Raw genomic sequence first — 27150 nt, 5'->3', positions numbered from 1 at the left:
TGGCCCAGGGCGCGATCCTGGAGACCCGGGATCGAATCCCACGTCAGGCTCCCGGTGCATGGAGCCTGCTTCTCTCTCTGCCTCTCTCTCTCTCTCTCTCTCTATCATAAATAAAAATTTAAAAAAAAAAACTACCTTTAAAAAAAAATAAATAAAAGATGCTTAATATATGTGATCTTATATCTGTAGAATACATGTATTTGCAGAGAAAAGGTTTATAAGTCTAGAGGGTTGTATTAATTAAAATTAGTTTTAGATTAGTAATTATGTAGGATAATAGATGATTCCTTTTCTTTACGTTTTTTTTTTTTTATTTTTATTTATTTATGATAGTCACAGAGAGAGAGAGAGAGGCAGAGACACAGGCAGAGGGAGAAGCAGGCTCCATGCACCGGGAGCCCAATGTGGGATTCGATCCCGGGTCTCCAGGATCGCGCCCGGGGCCAAAGGCAGGCGCCAAACCGCTGCGCCACCCAGGGATCCCTTTTACGTGTTTTTTTCTGTGTAAAACGGCAACTATATTGCCCTTCTGGTTAGAAAGCATCCAGATAATTAACAGAGGGCACCCACAGCCTGGGGGGGGGGGGTGTCGCGGAGGGGCGCGGGGCGGGGGGAGCAGGCAGGAGCCGTGTTCAGGCAGAGAGCACTGGGGCCGACGCCTTCCAGGCCACGGAAACGGAGCCCGGAGCCAGGCCCGGGGTGGAGACGCACGACCACGGGGATGCCGCGTGACCCCGCGAGCCCACCTGCCCAGGCAAGAGAGGACAGCGGCAGGCTGCAAGGAGAGGCTGGGGTCTGGAGTGGCAGGCGGAGGCGTCCGCCCTCTAGCCCCAGGCTCGGGGACTCCGCCGCAGGGCCGGGAGGCCGCGCCCCGCACGACTGGCTTCCGCGGGATCGGGCTGGGGTCGGGACGGACGCCCCGCGGGCCCACCTGCTCCGCGCCGGGGCCCGCACCGCCGACTCGTGGCGACGGCCCGCTGTGCGCCAGGCTGGCCGCTGGGGGGCGCTGTCGGCAAGGACGGAGGGCGCCGCTGGGCTCCGCCACCCCGCGGGACACCAGAGCTGCGGCTGGGCCACCTGTCCCCCAACCCATCACCCCGTCCCCCATCCCCATCCCCCACGCCCTGCCCCCATCCCTCCACCGCCCCCCTCCCTGCACCTCCGGGCTCACCCGGGCTCACGCGGGCTGAGTCGGGGAAGACCGAGGCTCTAGGACGTCAGGGGGCCACCTGCGGGCCTGAGTCAGGAACAAACACAGGCCCGAGCCGCTGGCTGGTGTCGAGCGGGGCTCAGAAGGGCTCCGCGGGACCCACTGGGACGGCAGGGCAGGACACGTGGCTCCATTTCCTCGTGGAGGAAGAGGTACCTGGAGCTTACAGGACCTCCTCAAGCCCCGCAGGCGCAGTTGTTTCTCTTTTTGTTGTTTGTTTGTGAGCAGTGCTTGGTTGTGCAATGCATCCGCGGGGAAGGAGGGAAGACAAGGTAGGCCTGTTAAAAACAAAAGCACAGGGGCGCCTGGGTGGCTCGGGCGTGATCCCAGAATCGAGTTGGTTCCCCGGGTGGGGAGCCTGCTCCTCCCTCTGCCTGTGTGTCTGCCTCTCTCTGTGGGTCTCCCATGAATCAATAAATAAAATCTTTAAGTAAAATAAAATAAATAAATAAAAACAAAACAAAACCACAGGCCCCAAGTGATGTCACTTAAACTGTGGAGGCTGAGAAGAATGAAGGCCATCCCACCTCAAGTTTGGCATTAGCACAAGTACAGCCATCTTAGGCCCCTGGAATAAGAGCTGAACTTTACAGGAAAAACTGCACAATGCCCTGGGCAGAGAATCCCATATCAGATCTTAAGAAACTCCCACACCCTTTCCCCCATATTGGAATGGAAAAAAAAATCCTCCACCCCTTCTGAAAATCCCCTAGACCAGCCCATAAAAAACCCAGCTGTAACCCACTTCGGGGTCCAAGCCCCTGCTCTGCTGTGTGGAGTATACTTGGACCCAAGCTCGAGCTTGTAAATAAACCCTCGTGTACTTGCATCGGTGCCTGCTCCTTGGTGGTTTCTCCGATTCGCAATCTTGGGCACAACATAAACCAAATTCCCAAACCAGAGCTTGATACCTCATGTGATTGCAGGGTCAACCTCCCCCGGAAACATAGTCTTAACCGGCCAGTTAGGGATTTTTCCACCTGAGCCAATGAGTCCACCACAGGGGCCCTCTCCATCCCCCCAGCCCCCAAAAGATGAACTAATCTGCATGATGAAACCCCTTGCTTTTCTCCCGGAGGGAGAGCAGCTTTGCCTGGAATGATCCTTTTCTTTTGCTGATAACTTTCTCCCCCTGCCTTCCTTCTGTAAAAACCTTCCGTTTTGTACACCTCTACTTGTTAGATGGGAGGTTGCCCGATTCATGAATTGTCTCACAAAATCAGTTACATCTCTGAAATGTATTTAGTTGAGTTTTCCATATGAAACACGTGGGATCTATGATTTTAGAGCTGGTAAACATGTGGGATGCTAGACACTGCTCTGGGAATGATTCCCCCCAGGTCTCTGGACTGGAGAAGGATTCCTAGCCCCACTACTCCCAACTTAGAAGAACCTCAGTTATTTGTGCTGTCAAATGGGCACACTAACCAACGCCCTGCCCATCACAAAGGGAAGAAGTATACTCGGCCAGGACATACTTTCAAAATTGTTACATGCACCAAAAGTATAGAATATCCCAATCTTAATCATCACTACTATCAAAATCATTACCCAGTGATTTACAAAACTTCTCTGAGGCAGCAGAGCAAAGACCACCAAACCCATACTCCTGGCTCTTCTGCTTCACACAAGTATCAGTTTGGAGATGGGATTAATCTCTAGAGTTTATGCTTTGCAGCCAAATTTCCTGGTAATTTATGTCTGTGGTCTGAAGGATTTTTGACTGGGAGCCATGAGCTGGGACCAAAAAGGGGAAAGAGGTGCCCAGACACAATGATCCTCCCAGTCACACGGACCCCATCTTAGAGGTTCTAGTGCCATGAGATGCCGGCCAGCCTCATCTTTCCTTCTCTTCCACCTGACCTTCTCCCCTGCCATGTGACTCTCTTTGCTGCATTTGTCCAGGAGCTTACAGTTCCCTTTGACCAACCACTTTCTGGTCACGACAGGAGCGGCAAACTACAGACAGAACCCACTGTCCTCATGCAGATAACTTTCATGTTTATAATTCTGTATACTTTGTGTTTTATTACACTCAGAAAGTGAACAGCCTAATTTCAAAAATGGGCAAAGGGTCTGTATAAACACTGCAGGAAAGAATATATATGAATGGCCAATAAGCACATGAGAAGATGCTCAACATCATTAGTCATCAAGGAAATGCAAATTAAAACCATAATGAGATACCACTGCACACCCACTGGAATAATTACACTAACAGACTGCCCACACCATTTTTGAGGATGGGGAACAACTGGAACTCTTCACACACTGCTGGTTGGAGAGTAAAATGGTTTGACCACTTCAAAAACCAGTTTGGAGAGTTTTCTTAAAAAGTCACTGACTGGGACACCTGCATGGCTCAGTTGGTTAAGTGTCTAACTCTTGATCTCAGCTCAGGTCTTGATCTCAGAGTCATGAGTACAAGCCCCTCGTTGGCCTCCACACTGGATATGGAGCCTACTTAAAAAAAAAAAAATGTCACCTAGATATGACCCAGCCATTTCACTTTAAATGAAATGAGTGTATATTTTCATTCACCTAAAATGAATGAAAATACACACTCACACACAGACTATACTCAAATACTCATAGCTGCTTTCTTTATAGTAGCCCCCAAATGGAAATAACCCAAACTTTCATTGACAAGTGAGCAACTGAACAAACTGTGATCTATCTAGTCAAGGAAATACTACTCAGCAGAGGGCACCTGGGTGGCTTAGTTGGTTAAGCATTTGCCTTAGGTTCAGGTCATGATCCCAGGGTCCCACATCAGGCTCCCTGCTTGGCAGGGAGTCTGTTTCTCCCTCTCTCTCTGTCCCCACTCATGATTGATCTCTCTCTCTCTCTGTCAAATAAATAAAATATTTAAAAAAATAAAAAAGAAATATACTCAGCAATTTTTAAAAAGTGAACTATTGATACATGCACCTACATAGATGAGTCTCAAAAAAAAAGCACACAAGATATGATTATTTATATAAAATTCTAGAAAATGAAGTCAAACCTGTAGAGAGAGGATGGAGACAGAAAAGCAGAAAGGAGGGATTACCAAGGAGCACAAGAAAATCTAGGGAGTAATGTATGATTTCGTTACCTTGATTACAGTGATGTTTTATCACATATACTCAAGGATCAAAACTTATCCAAGTATACATGTTAAACACATGCAGTCGGTTGTATGTCAATTATATCTCAATAAAGCTGCTTAAATTTTTCAAAATATTTTTAAAGGAACAAACTATTGATACACATAACAACATGGATGATTGTCAGAATCATTATGTGAATGAAAGAAGCCAGACAGTAACTAGAAGGCACTGTGTGCTTCCATTTATTTAAAATTATTGGAAATAAAAACAAATAGCAATAGACAGTGCATTGGACACTGTGTATGGACAGTGGTTGTCCAGGGACGGGTGGAAATAAGGGTGAATTACAAAGCACAGAGTAAAACCTATGGGGGTGATGAAGGTATCTATTATCTTTATTTGGTGATGGTTTCATTGATATAGGCATATGTCAAAACTCATCACACGTGTAGTTTACCATAAGTCAATTATACCTCAAAATAGTTGTGAAAAATGCATGAGAGCATTAAAACATTATGAATATAGTTGCTTAAAACACATGAATCAATAAAAGTCCACAAATCCATGATGATAGTCAAAGAAGAGAAATCCAAGCTAATATGGAAAAAACACTCATTTGTTATTAGTTGGCGTGACTATAAAACCAGCCCCTTACTTTGAAAATTAGTCATGTAAAATAAAAGCATTAGCATTTATTCTACTTTTCCAGCAGGAACTGTATTTCAGTTGATGAGAGAAAGCTCTACCTTCCAGAAAAATGTCAGCTATTAAACATGAAAGTATTGACAGAATTGGAAAATCAATACTTTCCAATTCTAATGAGATTATTGATTCCATTGAAGACTATTCCTTAATGTTGAAATGGTGAAGTGAATTGCTAAATGGGGAGCTGGACTTTGTGTAGGGCCAAAGTAAGACCCACTCATTACTGTCCAGCCACAAGGCAAATAGCACAATTGCCCGACGAAGTGACCAGGCTGCCAACTCCTAATCCTGGAGTTCTTATACACACGAAGAAAAAACTGTTTCTCTACTCACAGCACTTCTGACATCAAACGTGTGGGGCTGTTTTTCCCACACCAACCAATTCCCTAATTCTCTGTGAACACCAACTGGGTGTTCTACGACCCCAACTCCCCAGGCTTAGCCCGGACACCACAGGCTAGACTGTCCCCCACTTCAGATGCCAATCACAAGGCCAGGTCTCCCATACTTCTGACCAGTCAACTATGCATCAGGAGTTCCCACGTACCCCTTCTTGGGTTCCATAGTTCACTTGAACAGCTCACATAACTCAGGGGGAAAAAAAACTACTTATGTTTACTGGCCTAGTATAAAGGATATTACAAAAAATCCAGATGAAAAGCCAAGTGTAGAGGAACACAGGGTGAGGACCAGAAGGAGCTCTAGTACAGGACTTTCTGTCCCTGTGAGTTGGGGTGCAGCACCAGGATATATTCACCAACTTGGAGGATCTTCAAGTCCCTGGAGGCCTGGGGATTGGGCTGAAAATTCCAAACCTCTGATCACGTGGTTGATTCCACCAGCCTGCAGTTCCTATCCTGAAGCTCTGTAGGGATCCGCCAAGAGTCGCTTCATTAGCATAAACCCAGGTAAGGTTGAAAGGGGCTTTTCTATGAATAACAAAAGACACTCCTCTCACCCACACCACTTAGGAAATTCCAAGGGTTTAAGAAGCTCTTGTGCCGGGAATCAGGGATGAAGAACAAACATAAATGTCTTATTGTATCACAGACCAAATATGTATTTGTTATATTACAATGTCACAACCACTGATGGAGGAGGAGACAGGGTTAATGTGTCTCTTGATACATAGAAACATAAAGTCCATCTCCTATGATGTCTTCTAGTTTAGGGAGTTAACTGTAACCTATCAAATCTTTAGACCTAACTTTCAATTAACTGGAAATGCAAGGGATAGAGAAACAGCCTAAGCTTCCCAGCAAGGAAACAATTAGAGAAGCCCAGAAAGCCATTCTGCAAAACTACTGGGTCAGGAACTTCCAAGTCAGGGTCATGATTAAAGGGCCTACTTTTGAATAAAAGAAACTTGAGGGACATGACAACGAAATGCAACGTATAGCTCTGTATAACCAACTGAAAAGGATGCTTGGGAGACTACTTGGATTGGGGATTAGGCAATATCAAGGAATTATTGTTTTATAAAGTGTGATAATGTTAACTTGAGTGTATTGGGAGAGGGTCTATTTTTTAAACCTATACTGAATGTTTAGGATTTTTTTTTTTTTTTTAGGATTTTTAATTCATCAATTAAGTCTCCTCAAAAAAAAAATGCTACATTTTATGTTCATCCTTTCCATTGTTTACATTATCGGCAAGCAAAAGTACAATTTTTATTATAAAATGATAGAAACAGGGACTCCTGGGTGGCTCAGTTGTTGAGCATCTGCCTTTGGCTCAGGTCATGATCCTGGGGTCCTGGATCAAGCTTCCCACGGGGAGCCTGCTTCTGCCTCTGCCTATGTCTCTGCCCCTCTCTCTCTCATGAATAAATAAATAAAATCTTTAAAAAAATCATAGAAACCTAAAAAAAAATTATGGAAACCTAAAATCTTCACTCTGTCAGATTCTGGAAGCCAATTAAGACTTGAAAATGGTATCTCTGTATTGGATTTTAATCAACATCAACGTTCCATGTTGCTAGGCAACATAGGTAGCATTGCACCCAGATGCCAAGATGGCCCCCAGTAACTCCAGCCTCCCAGTACTCACGCCCTTGTGTTATACTCTCTTGCATCAAATAGGGCTGGCCTTTGCAACCAATGGGATATAGAGAAATGACAGTTGTGGTTTCTGAGGCAAAGTCATAAAAGACACTGAGGCTCCATCTTGGCTCTCTCATGGGCCTCCCACTCCAGGAAGCCAGCCTCTACATTATGAGGACACTCACGCAGCAGAGATGCAGATAAACTAGGCCACCTGCCAGGAGCTGGCACCAACTTGCCAGCCGTGTGAGTCAGCCAGGAAGGCTGGAGATCCCCTCGGAAGCAGATCCTCTGGGCCTAGTCAAGTCTTCAGGTAGGTTGACAGCAGCCCCAAGGAAACATCTTGACTAGGATTTGTGATGGACCTTGAGCCAGAGCAGCCCAGCTACAACAGGCCCCAAATTCCTTGTCTATAGAAACTGTAAAATCACAAATAATTGGTGTTGTTTTAAACTACTAAGTTTTGGGCTCCTGTGTGGCTCAGTGGGTTAAGTGTCTGCCTTTGGGTCAGGTCATGATCCCAGGATCCTGGGATAGAGCCCCACATCTGGGGTAGGGGGAGGTGGGGGGGTGGTCTCTGCTTCGCAGGGGGACTGCTTCTCCTCTGCTTCTGCCTCCACCACTCCCTGCTAGTGCTTGCTTCCTTGCTTTCTCTGTCAAACAAGTTTTTAAAATATTTAAAAAGAAATAAATAAATAGACCACTAAGATTTGGAGTAATCAGTTGCTCAGCAACAGATAACATAAGTAGTGATGGGCAAAAGCACTGAACAGGAGACAGAGCTGAGTCTCAGCTCCTGCTCTTCCACTATTTCTATGCTGCTCCACTCTTTGAGCCGACTTACCCTCCTAGTCTGTTCCGGCAATTATAAAATTGAATAAGAATACCACAGACCAGGCGGCTTAAGCAACAAACATTAATTTCTCCCAGTTCTAGAGGCTGGAAGTCCAAGGTCTAGGTGTCAGCAGCTCCCGTGTTTGGTGAGAGTCTGCTTCCTGACTTGTAGAGAGCAGCCTTCTCACTCTACCAGTCATGTGGACAGGCTAATCCCATCATGGGGGCCTTGCTCCCACAACCTCATGTAAATCTAATTACCTCCCAAAGTCCCACCTTCTAATAATATCCTCCTTGGCAGTTAGAGCCTCAACATATGAATCGGAGGCCTGAGCCAACATGCAGTCCATAACAGTTATCTTTAAAAAATAATAGCATGAAAATACTACTTGCCTCACAAGTTGGTTTAAAGGTTCAGATAAAGGTGTGTAAAGCACCTATTGCAGCAGTAGGCCTGGGGGTAGACAATACATGCTGGTTGTCTTCTTTAACCACACTGTGCCCCATTCTCTCACTTAACAATGGATCATCTGCTCTGTCAGATGGACCTGAACTGCTCAACTGTGGGGTGGTTGCCAAGTCAACCAGGAATGGGTGTTTGGAGAGGCTTTGTATACCCTTAAGTACTTCACAAATGCTGTTATTAGCATTTTAGAGCCTGACTCAGGAGAATCTGCAGAATGTGACCTCTTCTATCAGAGGGTCAGATCAGGGGTCCATGAGGAGTCATTGGTATCATGTGGATGTTGATGGAAAGCCACAGAAAGACTTTTTCCCCTGCTGCTGACATCAGGCCCACATGCTATATCTATTGCCAAAGAGTTGGAACATTATAAAGCTCAAACTCCAAAGTAGAGAAAGACATGTGACTCCACAGTCAGGAGGCACTGAGGTCACTGCATGGACCAAAGATCCAGAGAGGAAGCAGAAATGCCAAAAATGAAAGATACTTCATAATGACTTCCAAGAAACCAGCAGAGTTTTGCTGCGCTGTGAAGTTTGGGCCTTGTGCTGAGCTGTCAGGTGTTCCTCATGCAAGGATGGTGCCCTCCCCCACCTCCATCCTGCTGCACCACCTCCCGGAACAGGAACTGGTGTGTGGGTGCCTGTGCTCAATCACGCCTGACAGGAAATATGAAATACCAAAGTGGGGAAGAGAAAGAGACAAGAAAACAACCACCATGACTTGGTCCAATCCTGCCTGCAAATGCCTCCTTGTAGAAGGTTTTACTGCCTCAAAATGGATTTTGCCCTTCTTCTTCATTGTTCTAAAATATCTAGACAAAGTTATAAATGCATACATTTTAAGACCAGGCCATCCAAATATGAAGTATAACAATATAAATCTCTATGTATGGTTTTTGGATCAAAAAAGCATAACCCAAAACTAGGACGTACAACCATTCTAATAAACCTTAAAAAAAGGAGATCAAACAGTGATCATTTACACATGCATAATCCACAATAATACTATCTTTTGAAAGGCAAAATAGGGACACACCTGGCTGGCTCAGTAGGTGAAGCAGGCAACTCTTGATCTCTAGTTTGCAAGTTTGAGCCCCACGCTAGGTTAGAGATAACTTAAAAATAATTTTTAAAATCTTTTTAGGATTTCTGGGTGGTTCAGCAGTTGAGCGTCTGCCTTTGGCTTAGGTCGTTATCCTGGGATCCTGGGATTGAATTATGCATCAAGCTCCCTGCAGGGATTGTGCTTCTCCTTCTGCCTGTGTCACTGCCTCTCCCTCTCTCTCTCTCTCTCTAATGAATAAATAAATAAAATCTAAAATATATATATATATTTTTTAAAAAAAGGCAAAATAGTGATAGGTACTCAATTTTGAACAGCTGTAACCTCTGGAAGGGAGGGGATACATGGGGAAGGATGCAGTAAGGCACTTTTGTGGCTAATGGTGTTACCCTTTTTTTTTTTTCTAAAGACTATATTTAGAGAGAGCATGGTGAGGGGGGAGGAGCAGAGGGAGAGGGAGAGTCTTAAGCAGACTCCATGCTGAGCATGGAGCTGAACAAAGGGCTGGATCAGAGGACCCCAAGATCACCACCTGAGCAGAAATCAAGAGTTAGATGCTTAACCAACTGAGCCACCCAGGCGCCCTTAATATTGTTATTCTTAGATCAAGTGGCAGAGTCACTTCATTTCAGTCTTATGGCCCATAATCTGTATGTTTCTCAGATTCTCTCTCAAAATCTAGATTTCTTTTATTCAGTTTTCCTATAATATTATCCACAAAAGTGAATATAAAGCACCTCAAAGAATTTTGAAAAATTAAAGCAGAGAATATCCTCCCCAATCCTACCATCTTATTTCTATTTCTGCTCACAGCCTCCTCTTCTTCCCTGTGCAGGCGGTTTCTTTTTAAATTAGTTATAATCATGCTGTACATACTTTTGCTTTCTGGTCTTAACACTGAATCAGAAGTAGCTTTCCAAATTACCTAGAATCTTCAAAATCGTTCTTTTACATGGCCACATAGTGAGATATCTATAATTTTTCTCTTTTTTTAGATATCTATAATTTTTCATGAAAATTCCAAGAGTCCTGATACTTTTGTATAGTATATGCAAGTTTCAAGGAAAATAAGTAATGCCACTTGATTAGTTTCCTAATCCTGCCATAACCAATTACCACACGCCAGGTGGATTAAAACAAGAGAAATGTACTCTCTCACAGTCATGAAGGTTAGAAGTCTGAAACCAAAGTGTCAGCAGGATCACACTCCTTTCAAAGTATCTAGGAAAAATTCCTTCTTTGCCTCTCTCCTAGCTCCTCTGGACTCCTGGAAATCCTGGGTTTCAGGCGCTTGTAGCTAATCACTCTAACTTCACCTCTGTCTTCATATCTCCTTCTCCTGTCTCTGTGTGTCCTCACCGCTTCTTATAAGGACATCAGTTATTGTCCTAATCCAGTATGATCTCAATCTAATTATATCTGCAAGGATCCTACTTCCAAATAAGGTTACACTTTGAGGTTCTAGATGGATATGAATTTTGAAGACACTATTTGACTCGCTCCAGCTGCTTTCTGCAAAAATCTGAAACACCAAAAACTGGCTTTCAAGTAAGGCAAAAATGGGCTGCCACAAGCCAACCAATCCAGGTGTACTGGCTGTGGGCTCTTAACGCATGTTGTAGAAAGTTTGCACTCACAGAGATCTCGGAGATCTGTGCAGATTTCTCATTTCATCATAAGGAATTTGAGGGGGTCAATGGTAAGATGATTTATCCCAGGAGATTCAAATTTCTGCTTACATTCAAGGAGGCCACCTCAGTCCAAAGCTAATTGGGTCCAAGAGAAACCTCAGTCTAAATCTCAAGGACCTTTCCAAGAATGTATTATTTATCTACCATTGAGTAACAAATTAGTGCACACCTAACACTTAAAACAGCACAAATCTATTGTTTCCGTGGGCCAGGGATCAGGACTCAGCTTTGCTGTCTTCTGCTTCAAGGTCTCTCACAAAGTTGCACTCAAGGTGTTGGTCAAGATTGTGTTCATATCTGAAGGCTCAGCTGTGAATCCACAGCCAAGCTCACTGATGTGTCTGTCAGCAGGCTTCAGTTCCTTCTGGGCTATTGGTCTCAGGGCCTCAGTTCCCAGCTGGCTTTGGCCAGAAGTATCCCTCAGTTTCTTACCTTATGGGCCTCTCTACAGATTGGATGACTTAAACAAGGACATTTATTTTCTCATGGTTCTGGAGGCCATGAGATCCAAGATCAAGGTGTTAGAAATGTTGGTTTCTTCTGAAACTTCTCTTTGATTTGCAGATTGGCACCTTTTCACTGTGTCCTCATATGGTCCCCTCCGTGTGTGCTTGTCTGGTATCTACATTTCCTCTTCTTATAAGGACTCCAATCAGACTCCCACCCTAAAGGCCTCATTTTAACTCAATTGCCTCTTTAAAGGTTATCTCCAAATACAGAGATACTGGGAGTTGGGGCTTCAACATATGAAATTGGGGCTGGGGAGACACAAAGCCCACAACATAGACCAGATCTTATTTTAGCAGCCCTACTATCCTTGCCTCTCACCATCAGACAGGTAGCCTCTGAACACATCTGATTGAAGACAATTCCACCAGCAGCCTTAGAGCTCATTGGAGGCATTCTTATCAGGGTGTGGGGGCTTCCGGGGACCTGGAAGGTTGCTGCATTCCCATGCCTTGCCACAGTCCCAGTGTCCTTTACTCTGGGGCTCCACTCCAAGCATCTGGAGCCCACAATGGACACTTCTGAACAGCTGTTTTCCCTAATCCGCAAATTCCACTCACTCCTCAGGGCCCTCTTCCCTCATTCCCTGGCCTTCCCTGAACTGTGCCTCAATCCCTTTTCCTAAATGCTGGCTCATAAACTCCACTCCTTGACCTACCAATGACCCTCATGTGCAGCAGGTGTACAGACAGATCCCATCAAGTACAAACCCCTACCGATTGCATAGAGCTCCTTGGAGCACATTCTTCACTGGAATTCCACAAGACACACCCTTCTGGTTGTCCTTCCCTAGCTGCTTCTCTTCACTTTTCCTCCTAATTCCTCCTGTATTCATGACCTCCCAACCTTGGAGAGTCTTCAGGTTCACTCCCAGGACTTGTTTTTTTTTGGCCATTCTCTCTACTTTGGTAAACTCAATCAGTCTATGGCATTAGACACCATCTATACATTGCTTATTTTCAAATCTTGATCCTCAATTTGGCATCTGTGAATACCAGACTCAGTTTTCTATTCAACATCTTAGCTCAAATGCTTAATAAAGTATGTCATTCTAGACATGTCCAAACTGAGCTCCTGATCTTCCCCAAAAAACCTCCTCTGAAGTCTTCCCCACCCAACTTTACAGCAAATTTATTCTTCCAGTTGCTTAGGCCAAAAAATCTTATGCTCATCTTTGAATTCTCTTTTTCTCTCACAATCCATATCAAGTTCATTCAAAAGTCTTGTTGTCTCTGCCTTGAGCTTACTACCACTTCTCACCACCTGCCCTGAAACCACCTTGGTCCAAGGCTCTATCTTCTCCCACCAATCTAGCCTCCATGCCTCTGCCCCTCCTCTCCCTTACATCATTCTAAACACAGCAGCCAGATGTGCTTGTTGAAACCTAAGTCAAATCATAGCACTTGTCTGTTCAAAACCCACCAGTAGTTCCTATAACACTCAAAGTAAAAGCCAAAGTGCAAAAGTAGAATGGGAGCTGCCAGGAGCTGGGGGGAGGGGAGGAAGTAGTGTCTCATGGGTACAGAGTTTCCATTTGGGACTACTAGAAGTTCCAAAGATTGATGGTGGTGATGGTTGCATACCTATCTACTAAACAAAAGATAGATAGGCTTAAAAGAAAAAAAGCCAAAGCCCTACACATTCTGACTCCCTTTTATTTTCCTGACTTTATCTCCTACCATTTCCCATCTCACATGTTCCATTTCACTCACATAGCCTCCTGACTATTCTTCAAACACACAGGGCATTCAGGACATTTGCCCTCACTAATCTCTCTTATCAAAAATATTCTTCCTTGGGATGCCTGGCTGGCTCAGTTGGTAGAGCATGAGACTCTTGATCTCGAGGTTGTAAGTTGGAGCCCCATATCGGGTATAGAGATTACTTAAACATAAAATCTTAAAAATGCTCTTCCTCAAATATCTGGATGGCTCAACTGCTTACCTCCTATACTCTGGTAAGATAAGGGATATTCCCATACCATCCTATATAAAATTGCAAACCATATCCTGAACTCCATTGGTATTTCCCATCTACCTTCTCTGCTTTATTTTTCTCCATAGCTTATCACCAAGTGACACAATATTTTATTATGTATTTGTTTTTTTTTTTATTGTCTGTCTTCCCACTTTAATGAGTTCTGTGGAGTTGAGATTTGTCTGCTTTTATTTATTCCTGTGTCCCTAGCTCCTAGCACAGTGCCTGGCACAGAGCAGATGCCCAATCAAATGTTTGAATTAGTACATATTGTGGCATTGGCAATATTTTTTTAAACTAGAAATATAAAATCATGAAAAACTTATAGTCTTTCTCTACAAGTCTTCTGTAAACAGTAAAGAAATGCGATCATGAAAGCTATTTAGAAACAAATGGAAATATTTCTGATCAAAGTGAAAGTGGCTATGTACATTGTGATTGCAAGGATCTGAAATATGTATTCATGTGGACAAGAATGGAAAGAAATGTGCAATTTGAGAATAGTTGTTAGGATAATGGGAGTACATTTCTCTCCAAAAAATCAATTGACATTATTATTTTTTAAAGATTTTATTTATTTATTCATGAGAGAGCAGAAAGAGAGAGAGGCAGAGACACAGGCAGAGGGAGAAGCAGGCTCCATGCAGGGAGCCCGACCTGGGACTCCATCCTGGGACTGGGCTGAAGGCAGGCACTTTAACTGCTGAGCCACCCAGGTGTCCCAATTGGCATTATTTTTAATTAGAATATTCAGAACTACTGTGTGCCAGATAATATTCTAAGCAAATTACACATATAGTCTCATTTAATCTTCACAAAAATAAGCTGTAGGCTATGGTAGTAAGAAGTTAAATAACTTGGTCAGGATCACACAGGGGGTGGTAGAAGCCAAGCCAAACTTAAGTCTGACTCACATCAAAATATTAACCAATATCTGTGTGAGTCAGCTACAGCCACAATGATGCTGCATAACAAACCACCCCAAACCTTGGTGACATGCAACGACAAGTATTTGGTCTCTTGCTCACTGGTTTTCAAGTTGACCTATTTGGCAAATCTAGACTGAGCTTAGTTCAGGGACTTGCTTCAATTTACAGGCTATACTGTGGTTCAGGTCAGCTCCATGTTTGTTTTAAGGTTCCTTCTGAAGAGGCAGAGACTCCCAGGGACACGTTCTCTAACAGTGTCTTACATAAGAAGGGCCACCTTCTCACGTGTGCACCATGCTCTTTGCTACCTGTGTCCTTTGACTCAGAGCATTGTTTCTTTACCTTTTGTGAAGACCTGGAGGCTACACTGGTCTTCAAAATTTCATGCTCAAAGCTGTTAAATATATGAAAATCATGTGTTCTCATTAAGAGAGAGCCAAATTAAGACCTGAGTTGATGATCTAATTCTACCATTCACCAAGCAGGCAGCTGGTTACAGGCAAAACTGAGAAAACCTCTAGATTTCCTTTCTCAATCTAAAAATAGGATACCATGTGGATAATATTCAAAGTATTTAGTGACTGACTTGGTGCCTGGAGGTTTCCTGCTGTGCTAGATATTAACTCTTTGGTACTCTTTAGGTTAAAGGGTTCCAAAGAGGCCTTGAAAAGTGGGGAAAGCACTCAGGGGCTCTTTGCCACTAAAAACTATGTCACTGTTTGTAACTGGTAAGGGAACACCACTATATCCAAACCGACTGTTGTCCCTGGAGATTAAATGTCCCCACATTGCCGTAAGGACAATCAGGAAATTGTTCATCAGGAAATTTGGAACCAGGCAGGGGAAAATGCCATCATAGCAGGAAAATCCTGCATATCCCATAGGTGCCACTTGGTCAGATAGCCTTCAAAACCACAAGATGCTGCCCCCCAAAAAGTCTCCATCATGTATAGCAGAACCCCTGGTGACAGTTTTCTTCCTCTGTGACAATATTGCCTTTTGAGATATAAAGCAGAAATCACTACCATCTGTAGTGTAGGACAAAAATAGTTCACAATCATTTTTGTTTGGTCCCATCTGATATTTATTTTCCAGTTAAGCCAACATTTAAAAAGCTGGAGGCTCCATCTAAAAATCCAGATTTCTCTCACTGCTGCAAAGCAGCTAGCCACACAAAGCCTGCCTCACTTGTCAGCACCACATTCTGGGTGAACTCTGTGTCCTCCCCTCCACCCCAAATTTAAAGAGCACATGCGTTTGGGAGCTCTTCCCTTTTGCCTCATTGCATCTAAGAAGGCAAGGTGGGTCACCAGTGACTTTGCTGGAGCCATCCAAGAAAATTCGGCTGGAATTCACCATCTCAGGGTATGTACTCAGACCTGCACGATCTGATCCAGAAACACAGCCTCGATATGTGCCACTGGTGTTTTTGTCAGTTGGCAAAGAATAAAGACTGCATTAAGTTGGTTTAAGTGAACTGCCTGAATGGGTCATGCAAGATTTCTACCTTAATGCTAGCTCTTTGTACATAAAATAAAAATACTTCCATTTAAAATATAAATAGGGATCCCCGGGTGGCGCATCGGTTTAGCGCCTGCCTTTGGCCCAGGGCGCGATCCTGGAGACCCGGGATCGAATCCCACGTCGGGCTCCCGGTGCATGGAGCCTGCTTCTCCCTCTGCCTATGTCTCTGCCTCTCTCTCTGTGTGTGTGTGACTATCATAAATAAAATAAATAAATAAATAAATAAATAAATAAATAAATAAATAAAATAAAATAAAATATAAATAAAGCAAAATAAATAAATAAAATATAAGCAGTAAAAATATAAAAATCCAGATTTCATTTTTTAAAATTATATATATTTTTTTATTTTAAGTAATCTTTATACTTACTGTGGGGCTTAAACTCATGACCTTGAGATCAAGAGTCCTACGTTCTACTCTACCCTACAATCCAGCAATTGCACTGGTAGGTATTTATCCAAAGGATAGAAACATAGTGATTTGGAGGGTCACTTGCACCACAATATTTAGTTCAGCAACATCCACAATAGTCAAAAGGTGGAAAGAGTCCAGATGCCCATCAACAGATGAATGGATAAAGAAGATGTGGTATATATACACAACGGAATAGTACTCAGTCATTAAAAAGAATGAAATCTTACCATTTGCAATGATGTGGATAGAACTAGAGGATATTATGCCAAGTGAAATAAGTCAATCAGGCAGAGACAAATATCAGATGATCTCACTCATATGTCGAATTTAAGAAACAAAACAAATGAACATAGGGGAAAGGAAGGAAAAGTAAAGTAAGATGAGGACAAAGAGGGAGGCAAATCATAAGAGACTCTTAATTATAGGGAGCAGACTGAGGGTTGCTGGAGGAAAGGGGTTGGGGGAATGGGGTAACTGGGTGATGGACATTAAGAAGAGTACACAATGTAGTGAGCACTGGGTGTTATATGCAACTGATGAGTCACTGACCTCTACCTCTGAAACTAATAATACACTATATGTTAATTAATTGATTTTAAATTTTTTAAAAAAAAATTAAGGAAGGCAAAAAAAAAAAAAAAGTCCTAGGCTCTACTGACTGAGCCAACTAGATCCCCCTAAAAATCCAGATTTCTACTTCTACCAAATAAACCAGAAGGCATAGCCACATTCTTTTGGCATCCCTTACATGATAAGAATCTCTAGAACTGAGTAGAAGTTACCCTTTATGGAAGGCCTGTATGCTCCATGGCTCCCCCTCCTCATCATTCCCCACGCTTCTCCCTAACACTGAGACATACACTTGTCATAATGAACTTTCTTTTCTTACAGTAGAGAAATACATGTCTGAGCAAGACTTTCTCAAAAATGGGGAAAGGAACTCAAAGCTGCCGACTCAGGGAAGCCTCTGAGGGACTCTGACGTGACAAAGACAATGTATGAAGTATGGAGGCTGCCCACAGAGCTAGTATTACTGTTGTGCAACTCACCTCATTGCCTCTGTGAATGGTGCCCCGAGGGTTGTGCAGTGAGCAATCTGCACAGCTGTTCAGTGGATTCTGGAGGCATAAGAAAGATACAGATGTGGGACAAAGCTGTGAGAACAGAGCAGGCAGGAAATGGTCCCAGCAAGGTGGTGGAGGGGATGGTAAGGGCAGCATAAGGAGCCCTTCCACAGCTACTAGGAGAAAGAATAGAAACGAAGAAGGCTTGGAGTTGGTTATGACGGTGGACCTCAGGAGAAAATGGACGTGTTTGACGCCTCCTGCTTTCATCTTTAGGGAATCGCCGGATCCTCAAAGGGGAGGGGAGAGGGCAGGGCAAACATCAGGAGGTCTCTGAAGTCCAAGGTGAGCAAGGTGTACCCTGCCCTTGTCAGAGGGTCTGGAAGCTGGGACGGGCAGAGGATCCCAGACTCAGGAGCGAACAAAGCATAACTGACCTCTCTAGATTAGGCCTCAACTTGATGGTTTTTATGGCAGTAAAGAAATTTCTAGACACTAATAGAGACTACACCAAATGTTTTGCATTCCCTTTATTTCCTTATCACTGGGAAGCCTTCCCTCAGCCACAGGGTGACCCATTGGGTCCCCTGATGGGTCCCCCCTGTTGTCTTTAGAAGCCTGGGGAAGCCACCGGGTCATAGCTGCAAGCCTCACTTCCCTCCCCGCAGGGCAGAATGGTGCTCACACAGTCATGCCATCATAATTCACTTACTACACTGATAATAATGTGGGGCAAGGGCTTTGGATTTTTTTTTAATTTTTTTTTATTTATTTTTTATGATAGTCACAGAGAGAGAGAGAGAGGCAGAGACACAGACAGAGGGAGAAGCAGGCTCCATGCACCGGGAGCCCGACGTGGGATTCGATCCCGGGTCTCCAGGATCGCGCCCTGGGCCAAAGGCAGGCGCCAAACTGCTGCGCCACCCAGGGATCCGCGCTTCGGATTTTTAAATGCCAGTTGAAACATTAAAAAGCAAGCCCACTTGATAGACCCAGAAGAGATCTGCAAGAGATTCTACAGGTGTAACACTTCCTCCTTTCTCTGCCTGGCATATTTTCTGAGAGTGGGGAATGCAAAGCTCAGTGAGGGGTCAAGACCAGGTAATGGCTCCAGCTTAGGTCCCCCCTGCTCCCCGGAGTATGATGAATTTATTGCCCAGTGAGTGCCAAGGCCTCTTGGGATGGGCTGAGGGGCAAGACCATGGACTAATTTAGCCGGAGGGGCATTGGGAAGAGAGGAGTGAGGAAGGAGGCCGCCGTAGGCACTGAGATGCCCAGGGGCAGGCTCAGAAACAGGGTTCCAAGAAGGGACGGAGGTGAGCAGGGCACCACCTCTCCTTCCTGGGGCTCCCCAGGGTGCTTAGCACCAAATAACAACAGGCTGCTGGCAAGGTGACTCCAGAGAACTGAACTCACTCTAGCAGCCCCAGGAGAGGGGGAGTGCCCTTCCCGCCACAGGGACCAATAAACACTTCAGGGGAAACATGTTTATTCTTAGCCTGGAACTCCAAGATGGAGTTGGAGAGAGGGAGAGCATTTGAAGCAAGGGGTGCCTCAGAAATAACTTCACAAGGCTGCTGAGTCTGTCATTCCTGCTCCCTGCTGCTTAACTCCCCTCCCCAGGTCTGACATTCCTGCCACATCCAGCCCTCCTCAGGGATGTGCTGCGCCATGTGCCTCCTCCCAAAACCCTGTTCATGCTGATCCCGCCCCTAGAAGGATCTGAGGCATTGGCTCCCCATTCTTCCTACTGTTGAAACTCTATTGTCTTTAGAAGTCTGAACCCCGAAGTCTCTTTGGTAAAGCCTTCCCTGACTCTCTAAATCAGAATTCCAATTATGCTTGGGGCACCCTGGTGGCTCAGTCAGTGGAGCATCCAACTCTTGATTTCTGCTCAGGTCATGGTCTCAAGGTCGTGAGATGCTCCCCATGTAGGGCTCTCTTCAGGAAGAAATCAAGAAGATTCTCTCCGGGATCCTTGGGTGGCGCAGCGGTTTAGCGCCTGCCTTTGGCCCAGGGTGCGATCCTGGAGACCCGGGATCGAATCCCATGTCGGGCTCCCGGTGCATGGAGCCTGCTTCTCCCTCTGCCTATGTCTCTGCCTCTCTCTCTCTCTCTGTGACTATCATAAATAAATAAAAATTAAAAAAAAAAAGAAGATTCTCTCCCCTTCCCCCTCCCCTCTGTTCTCTGTCTCTCTCTTTGTCAAATAAATAAATAAAAGAATTCCAGTTATGTTCTCTCTCTCGCCCCATCATCTGCCTGACACAGTGTGTGTGGGGGCATATGTGCATGTGTATATGTGTGTCTGTGTGTGTGCTGAAGTACAACTCATTTGGTTCCCCAAGTAGAATACCACCATCTCCCGGGGTGGGTGTGGAGGTTCCCTCTGTTTTCTGCCTCCTGCTTCAGTTGGTCTTGGTTACTGCTCCTGACTGATTCCCTGAATCCTGGCCGGATGAACTGGGTCTGTATCTTGGCTTGACTGCTGGGTTCTTGGACAGATAATCTCAATCCCTCTGCCTCAGTTTCTTCATACGCTGACTGACATTGCACATTGAAAGTGCATACTGACTATTACTATCATTTATGTGTTATGAGTATATATATATATAACATATATTTTTAAATCTGAGATTTAAATATATAACATATTTTTAATTTTGAGAATTCAAAGGCTTTTCACCTGGAATACAGAAATAAGAATATGCCTCAATGATTGAAATTGAGCAGAAGACACTGACCTGTCCTTGAGCTCATACTGACCTGGGACTAGTCTGGAAAGACAAAGGAACTCTTGTCATCCTCTTTGCAGCTCCAACCACAGGTCAGACTTCTAGAAATCCATAAAGGGTGCCTGGATGGCTCAGTCGGTTAGGCATCCAACTCTTGATTTTCAGCTCAGGTCATGATCTCAGGATCGTGAGATTGAGCCCCTGTGGGGATTGAGCCCTGTGTGCACTCTGTGGGCAGTCTGCTGGAATTCTCTCTTTCTCTCTCCCTTTGCCCCTCCCTCAGCATCCCCTGACTCATGCTCACTTGCTCTCTAAGGAAAAAAAAAAAAAAAAAAGGAAGAAAAAGAAATCCATAATATATTTAGGACAAGGCTTTTGCTACATCAAGCTTTTCCCTAGCTGGTCAACAGGTTTATAAATAAATGAACATTATTATTCATAAAAATAAGAACATGAGAGAAAAGTGGCTTCATCATGCTACCCTAATGTGGAGAAGAGAGAAATGAGGTGACTTAATGAGGAGTCCGAACACAAGAAATTTGAGAAAAAAGACTCTTGCCCTTAAAAAACTATCTGTGATATTACTGCTTCCAGAAGAAGTGGTACTTGGTTTTAGCGGGGAGTGCTGTCCTCTCATCCCCCCCCCCCCCCCCCCCCCCCGGGGGCTCTACTACTCCAGGCTTGGGTCTATCCTGGAGGCTCTGCTCTTAGGGAGACAGTGGTAGATGGCAAGAGGCCCGCCCAGAATGATGTCAGGCCTGGGAACTGTACCCCGGGAGCATGAGCTGATGGAGCTGAAGCCATTTGGTTCTTCACCAAAGGAGGTGGCAGCCTGGCCCGGGTACAAAGTGATATTTGAACCTGAGGAGAGGAGCAGTGGGGCAGAGGTCCAACCCCCTATCAGGAAATCCAGAAGTCAGAGAGGCCTCAAGGTAGCAAGGATCTCGGCCCCCCAAATGTGCCAGCACTGGGCCAGCAATCACTGGCTTGAGTTCACCTGATGTATGGCAAGTGCTACTGCCTCATGGACTTTTGACAGTGTCTGTGCGGGACGTTGTGGAAAGCTGACCTCTGTGAGAGGAGAGAGCCTGTCAAGAGCCGATCTAATCCCCAATATCCAGCACCGTACCTGGCCCATACAATCAGCTTGAAGTGCCTTTCAGTTTTAAGATTCTTTAGACTCTTTCAGGGATTATGCACATAAATAATATTGCTACCGAGAGAGACCTTCTCACCAAAGAGCCTCCACTTACGTGGGCCTATAAATATCTACTAGCCCACCCTTTCTTCACTCAGGCAGCGAGCAGTCCATCACAAAAGGCACAAGAGGTGGGTGGTAACCACAGCATGTTTTCGACCTGGTCTCCACACATTTTCTGCGTATTCTAGAACTTGCAAATAATTTCTCGGGAATACCAGTTTGAGAATAGTGCATGAGGGTAGACTCTTTGCTTAGAGAGCAATGCTGAGGAGGCTCTTTGTGTTTTCCTTCCTGCCATTAATCAGCTTTTACTGCTGAACTCTGTGAAAAATATCACTATCCCCCCCCCCCCCCCCGCCCTGCACAATTACCAACCCCCAAACCACAGAAACATTCCAGGAGCAGGGAGAAAGAGGCTGGGGAAAAAAATGTCCAGGTCTCCTCATAGTCAGCATCTATGGGAGCCACTATTTGGCTAGAAGCTTCTCTTGGTGTCATGGGATGAATTGTATCCCCGAAAAATTCATATGTGGAAGCTCTAGCCCTAGGTTCCTCAGAACGTGACTGTATTTGGAGACAGGGCCTTTATTCATTCATTCATTCATTCATTCATTCATTCATTCATCTTAAGATTTTACTTATTTATTAGAGAGAAAGCACATGCCCACACAAGTGAGGGGTTGCAGGGAGCCAGAGGGAGAGGGAGAAGCAGACTCCCTGCTCCCTGGTTCTGAGGAGCCAGACATGGGGCTCCATCTCAGGATCCTGGGATCATGACCCAAGCTGAAGGCATATGTGTAACTAACTGAGCCACCCCGGCACCCTGGAGATAGGGCCTTTAAAGAGGTTATTTAGCTAAAATGAGGTCATTAGGGTAAACCCTAATCCAAGATGACTAGTGTCCTTATAAGCACAGGAAGCTGGAACACAGACATCAGTGGCGCTCAAGCACAGAGGAAAGACCATGTGATGACAGAGAGAGAAGCTGGCCATTGCAAGCCAAGGGGGCAGGCCTCAGGAGAAACCAAACTTACTGACAGCTTGATCTCAGACTTCTAGCTTCCGGAACGATGAGAAAACTAATTTCTGTTTTTGAAGTCCCCCAATCTGTGGTATGTTGTTATGGTAGCCCTAGCAAACTATTGTGCCTGGGGCATTTCATTTCATCCTCATAACTACTCAGAGTATTGTCTTTATTTTGCAGAAAAAATTGAGGCTCAGAGAAGTCAGTTAATTTTCCCCAATTCTTACAGTGAGTGAGTGGCAGAGCCAGGGTTTTATATCAGGCTTGTATACTGCACTGTTTGCAATATAAATATAAAAGCTGGGGTGCCTGGGTGGCTCAGTTAGTTACAAGTCTGCATTCAGCTCAGGTCATGATCCCAGCACGGATGGTGTCCCACAGATGGCTCCCTGCTCAGTGGGGAGTCTGCTTCTCCCTCTGTCCCTCCCTGCAATTGTGCTCACTGTCCCTCTCCCGCTCTCTCAAATAAATAAATACAATCTTTTAAAAGATAAATAAATACAAAATCTGCCTTACATCAGGCTTGTGTATTATGATACATTATATTGTATTCTTTCCACCACATCAAGTTGCTTAGTAAAACTGATGTTTTACTGAAAATACTCTAGAACCTATCCTGACCAATCAATGTAAGATGCTCTAATGGAAGGGATTTCTTGCCAGTACCATGGGAGATGGGGCTCTACTCAGTTTAATCTTCTGGACATGCTTTATCACCACCCACAGCAAGGTCATCTGGACCTGCAGAGCTGATGACAGCCTGACGGGGAAAGCTCCATCAGGTCCTCTCATGGTATTAGAGCCACATGGTGTCCAACAGGACCTAACAGGAAGCAGTCGGGAGAGGAGCAGACATTCTTTGCACCCTCTCAAAGAGGCACTATTCCATAAACCCTGATCTCAGCCCCCCTCTCTGATGGATAGCAGAGAGTCAGCCTCCTTATTTTTTTTAAGATTTTATTTATTTACTAATGAGAGACACAGAGAGAGGCAGAGACATAGGCAGAGGGAGAAGCAGGCTTCCTGCAAAAAGAGCCCGATGTGGGACTCAGTCCAGGAACTCCAGGATCATGCCCCAAGCCAAAGGCAGACGCTCAGCCACTGAGCCACCCAGGCGTCCCAGTCAGGCTCCTTATCTAGTAATTATGATGATGACCACCGCCTACAGCTTCCATCTACCGAGCACGATGCTAGGCACTTGATGTCCCTATTGTAAGGTAATACTATCCCCATCACAGAGGAAACAGGATGAAATTAAGACTCAGAAAGCTGAGTGACTTGCTCAAGGGGACACCAACTAGAAAAGGCACAGAGCCCGAGTTACAGCTCCCCAAAGGCTGCCCTTCCTCCCCACCACCCTGCCTCATGCTGAGAGAAACCACACACCTGTATAGCCCACTAGTGCTACTCCCAAGACCCCTGAGAAGACATCCTCAAGAGCCCACTGAAGCCTCTTCGTGTAGCCTTACCACAAGACACAGGAGAAACTCCAGGGGTGGCAGGCTTATCATCCACCTAATAAAATGGGAGCCCAGCCAAAGATGGTTTAGAGATAGCACATTCACGCCAAGCCATTTCCGTAGCTCCCAGCACCCCGTTTCTCTCCACCCCATGCCCCTGACCCACACTGCAGCAGGCAACCAGGAGGTTGGGGAAGCAGACAGTATCCACGCTATTACCTTAGTGTTTGTTAACTCTGGCTCTGGAAACAGCAGTGATGATGATCCCTATCAGATGAATGCATTGTCATGTTTGTTGACATCTGTGTCAAGTGGTGATGCCAGTCATCTGCATGTGCCTGAAAGGATAGACAGCAGGGGGAGTGGATTTGGGTCCACAATGCCTCCCAAGAACTTGGGGTCTTGTCCATTCTAGCCCAGATAGTTCACGCCTGTGTTATTTCTCTAGGCCTCATCCTCCTTGAGCTCCAACTACGGGGTTAAGCTAAATCATCTCCAAAGATCATCAAAGCACCGGGGTTTTCAGATTTCATTTCTCTCTCAGACTGGTTATAACAAACTCCTTATATTAGGCAGGGTTTTCCAGAGAAACAGACTAATAGGATAGATATATAAAGAGAGAAGGACAGATAGACAAGAGAAGATTAATTCCAAGAGTTGGTTCATGCAGTTATTGGGGCCAGAAAGTCTCACAATCTGCTGTAAGTTGGACAACCAGGAAATCGTGTGGTGCAATTCAGTCCAAGTGCAAAAGCCAGAGAGCCAGGAGCGCCCATGGTATAAGTCCCAGGCTGAGGTGAAAGACCAAAGGATCAGGGCCACTGCTATAAATACAGGAGTCCCAAGAATAAGAACCAGTAGCTCTGATGTCTGAGGGCAGGAGATGACCATCTCAGCTCAAGAGAGAAAATATTTACATTTCCTTTGCCTTTTTTGTTCTATTTGGGCCCCCAGTGGATTGGATGATGCCCAGTTGTAGTGGTGAGGGCTGACCTCTTTACTTAATCAACTAAATCAGATGTTAATCTTTTCCAGAAACACTCTCACAGATATACCCAGAAACAATGTTTCACCAGCTACCTGGACATCCCTCAGGACAGTCATGTTGACACATAAAATTAACCATCACAGTCCTAGATGAGAATTAGAGTCAAACTTTATAATCCATACATTTATCCCTTTATTCACTCATTCAGCCAACATCTCCTAAGTGCCTCCTCTGAGACTTGTTGGAATAGCTACAGAAAAACTTTGCAAGGGAGAAGGGAGTAAAATAGCACTTAGTAACCTGGTTTTTCAGACCCCTAAAAGTATTCAGCCTCTAAATTAAAAACCAGAGCTGTGGTGTTTTCTGTTGGTAGGCTGACTAACATCTGTCTCTCTACTTAGATCCCAAGTTCCACATTAGTCGCGCCTGCCTTCAATTCCCAAAGCCTAGTACAGTGCCTGGCACATAGTAGACAGAATAAATGTACAATAAACACTACAAACCTGAAGAATACATTATTTTTATGTTAATACAAACATGAATATGCACTTATGAATGAAAGTCAAACTTGACATGCATTTCTAAGATGAAAAGTTTGGGACAAAAGTGAGAGAGGCATGAATAGGTGGAGTATAGAGGATCTTTAAGACAGTGAAACTACTCTGTGTAATGGTGGATACAAGTCATTGTAAACTTGCCCAAACCCATGGAATGTACAACACCAAGAGTGAACTCTGACGTAACCTACTGGAATTTGGGTGATCATGATATGTCAATGTAGATTCACCCACTGTAACAAATGACTTTTTTTTTTTTAGATTTTATTTATTTATTCATGAGAGATGGAAAGAAAGGCAGAGACACAGGCAGAGGGAGAAGCAGGCTCCTCGCAGGGAGCCCAATATGGGACTCAATCGGGGGACTCCAGGGTCACACCCTGGGTCAAAGGCAGATGCTCAACCACTAAGCCACCCAGGTGTCCCATCCACTGTAATAAATGTACCATTCTGTGGGGGAGGTTGATAGTAGGGGAGGCAGTGGGTGTGTGGGGGCAACAAGGGCATAGGAAACATCTGTATCTTCCTCTCAATCTTGCTATGAACCTAAAAAGGCCTTAAAAAATTAAAGTCTATTTAAAAAAAAACACTTCAGGGCAAGTTTGTTGTCTGGGTAGACGTGTCTAGAACATATTCCCTCTCCCAGGAGAGCTTCTGGAGCGCCAGCAAAACCATTGTGCCAACTGGGAAGGAGCTGCACCTCTCCACCCTCAATCCAGTGGTGGGCTCCCCAATAGCCACCTCATCCTCTCTCTAGGCACACCCTAGAATGGTGGCCAGCACGATGCTGGGTCACACACACACACACACACAAACACACACACAATCCCACCAGCAATCCTGCCCTGACCCATTTAGTTTGACTGAGCAAGTTTGGATTTCCTAAAGGACCTTTCTCAGAGAAGTGAAATTGAAAAGCAAGAGTACACATCAAGCGCCAGAGCTCTGACTGATGCTGGAACTCCTTTGTCAGGCCAAGTTGGACTAAATGAGCCTGTGGGACTTCACAGAATAGGGAGGCTGCTGTGCATGAGACAGAGAAGAAATGGGTTGTTTGGCCACTGAAAGAAAAGGTGAGAGATATGGGAACAAGCAAAAGAGCCAAAAAGATGGAGAGGTTGGGAGTAAATGGACAGCACAGCTGGGGTCACTAAAGAACATTTTCTGAAAGGAGATGCCTCATATTCTGGATGCATTTCTGCAAGATACAACCCTTCACCTCCTGGTTCCCTCAATGCCTACTCCCAAACTTCCAGGAAGGTCTACTAAACTCACCAGGATTTTTGCAGATGCGTGTGGAAATCAAGCATGGGGTAGAGTTTTCTGTTCTCAGAAAGCCAGCACACCTTCCTCCCCTATAGATATGCAAACATGAAAGGTACAGCTTTAAACATCCAAAGGGGCCATGAAAACAAAAGGTTTCCAACCATTTTACCTGGTTCTAAAGGAAGGGGAAGCCCCATTTGAAAGTCTAATGCAAAAGCAAAAAAAATAGGAAAGCATAAAAGGAACAACTTAACAGAGCACAGATATTTTTGCTTTGACTAAGTCAAGTTAATCTTAGATACCCAGACCATGGTTCCCCTCCTGTCCCGTGGTCTTCAGCTGATGTGTTGGTTCATCAGGAAGGCTGGCTTCAGGCTTCAAGTAAAGACTGTCTTCTGCC

At 44.8% G+C, this 27150-nt stretch overlaps 1 long non-coding RNA gene across 1 annotated transcript; it reads right to left on the bottom strand.

The window, feature by feature from the left end:
• Positions 1 to 617: 617 nt before the first annotated feature.
• On the bottom strand, positions 618 to 27150 carry LOC140593845 (uncharacterized). The gene is made up of 4 exons (XR_011994181.1): positions 27053 to 27150; positions 26760 to 26839; positions 24159 to 24277; positions 618 to 1488 (listed from the first exon to the last, which is right to left on the bottom strand). It is a non-coding gene; the product is annotated as an uncharacterized lncRNA (long non-coding RNA).

Source organism: Vulpes vulpes, chromosome 9, assembly GCF_048418805.1.
Source record: "Vulpes vulpes isolate BD-2025 chromosome 9, VulVul3, whole genome shotgun sequence".
In the NCBI taxonomy this organism is placed as follows: Eukaryota; Metazoa; Chordata; class Mammalia; order Carnivora; family Canidae; genus Vulpes; species Vulpes vulpes.
Note: the sequence above shows the minus strand (reverse complement) of the source record. Positions and strands in the feature narration are given on the sequence as shown.